The 2,631-nt window shown below is 34.6% G+C and overlaps 1 pseudogene; it reads left to right on the forward strand.

Moving 5' to 3' along the window:
- Window positions 1-1,190: 1,190 nt before the first annotated feature.
- The window catches only part of LOC111387251, a 17,872-nt pseudogene continuing 16,431 nt past the window's right edge, over window positions 1,191-2,631 (forward strand).

A 2,631-nucleotide genomic window follows, 5' to 3' on the forward strand; every position in this document is an offset into this window, starting at 1 on the left:
ATTAGTCCCACCTAAGGATGCTACTCAACCTAGAAGCCAAAGTTCTTTACGAACTACTTTGGGAACTTCTAAACCTATTCCCTCAATTTTTAGAGCTACGCTTATGCAAGAAACTCAAGCAGAGGAGAATGATTTGGTGGATTATTTAAATGATCGTTGTGAAGATTTGACTAATGATGATTTCGACATATTAAATTGGTAGAAATTGAATGAAAATAAGTACAAGATTGTCTTTCAAATTGCCAAAGATGTATTAGCCGTTCAAATATCTACGGTTGCTTCTGAGTCTGCATTCTCTACTAGTGGTCAGATTCTCGATCCCTTTAGGAGTTCATTGAGTGCAAAGATGGTTGAGGCAGTGATTTGCACTAAGAATTGGTTACATAGTAACAAGGAACCTATTGTGATTCGTTAATATTTGGATGAAGTAGAAGCATTGGATGATTCAGAAAAAGCTATAGAAGGTATTATCATATTTTATCTTTTTATTCACTTTGTTTTATAGTTTTTTACACCATTTAATTTTAATAAATACATATATTTGTTATATGCAGATAACGAATCATGTGTTACTACTGGAGATGTTTTGCCAATTAGTATTGATTAAGAGGTTAGAAAAAATTGTTTCATTGCATTGAATTATTAGAACTGAAAAATATTTGTTCATAGTATTTATAATAATACTAATATTTATATTTTAACGTGATATTGAGATTAAAATTTATGATTTAATTTGTTCGATGTACATTTTTTTCGTTAAACCGCGGTTTTAAACCGAACCAAACAAGGTGGTTTGGAAATTGAATTCTTTTGGTTTGGTTTGAAAAAATTTCAAACCGCTTTAAGTGGTTTGGTTTGAAAATTTGTCACAAACCATCCAAACCGAACCATGTGCACCCCTACTTGAAGGATACTGTGATGCAAATTGGATATCAGATACTAAAGACTCCAAGTCAACAAGCGGATATGTCTTTATACTTGGAGGTGCTGCAATATCATGGAAATCTTCAAAACAAACATGTATAGCTAGATCAACGATGAAATCTAAATTTATCGCATAAGATAAAGCTAGAGAAGAAGCCGAATGGCTACGAAACTTTCTAGACGAAATTCCATGTTGGATAGAACCTGTGCTTATTATATGTATCCAATGCGATAGTCAATAAACAATTGGTAGGGCACAGAATGCTATGTATAATGGTAAATCTCGACATATACGTCGTAGACACAATACCGTCCGACAATTGCTCTCTACTGACATTATCACTATAGATTATGTGAAATCAAAAGAGAATATTGCGGATCCGCTAACTAAAAGTTTAACAAGAGAGCAAGTTGAAAATTCATACAAGGGAATGAGATTAAAATCGATAAAATAATCAAAAGTTTCCGTGGTGGCAACCCAACTTAGTTGACTAAAGATCCCAAAATCTAGGTTCAATGGGACAATCGAACTGTAAAAAACTTAGTAAGTACTCGGGAGATTATTACTCTTACCCATTCCTATGATGAGCCAGTACCTAATTGCTACGGAATAGGTTAAGTTACACTTTTAATGATTTCCATATCTTGATTCGTTCAAGTGGAGTATAGCAGAATACTCTTTATGAAAATCACTTATGTAGGTGAGAAGGGGCCGCTTCTAAGAGAATTAGATGAAGATGAATTCTCTAAAAACACTCATGAAGCAAAAGGTGTCCAAGGCCAAAATGGACACAAACGTGATAACCAACTGTGTTCGAAGAAAACTGTGTGACTTCTATTATCTAGGTTTACATGAAAGGTTGACTGTTCAAAGCTACTTACTACTGATTGGCTAAGTAAATTCGATAGATTTTACTAGGGAAAGTTCAAAGTCTATGGCTACTTATCTTGATACAGTTTTCTTCAATTTTCTTCAGAAAAAAATATCAGATGTTGTTGTTTGGAAAATGCCGACATATTTCATTCTTGTGGGAAATTGTTAGAAAATGGTGTGAAATGGGCCAACTTTGGACCCAAATTTTAGTGGGACCCACATCTTAATTAATACGAGACCTAGCATATTCACATTCTACTCCAGAAGGTGACGAACGTGGTATATTTATTTATCGAAAACCATTTATATTTGAATGAAATATTTAATGTCAAAGTAACCCACTTGAAATTACGAATTAGTGAAAATTTTGATTTGCCCAAACACTTATCCCACATAGGAAAGTTATGAAACTTTGGTGTGGTTTATATGGTGCAAGTTTGGGAATTGAGTTTGGGCCCCAAGGGGTACCAATAGTCTTTAAAAGGGGGAAGACCTATATCATATCAGGTTCAATCATAAGCCTACACGCACGCGCCGTCGCCGTCAGTCTAGCCGGTCGACTCGGCACGACACGAGCACGTGCTCGTGTCTGAGTCCGGTTCGGTACGGGTGCATCCTTGCACTATATTAATTTTTTGGATAAAATTTATTTGAATTTTTGGACCAAATTGTATACAATCAAATTGTTGGGTACTTAATAAAATTTATTTTTTTCATTGGCTTTTTCCGGGTAATTTTTGGTCTAGGTGGTCTGTTAAACAATCGACTATTAACCGACCAAACAATTGACTGTTAACCATCGATTGTTAACCAACTTAATAGACAAAGTATTG

The sequence above is a fragment of the Olea europaea genome, unplaced genomic scaffold (genome assembly GCF_002742605.1).
Source record: "Olea europaea var. sylvestris unplaced genomic scaffold, O_europaea_v1 scaffold3965, whole genome shotgun sequence".
In the NCBI taxonomy this organism is placed as follows: domain Eukaryota; kingdom Viridiplantae; phylum Streptophyta; class Magnoliopsida; order Lamiales; family Oleaceae; genus Olea; species Olea europaea.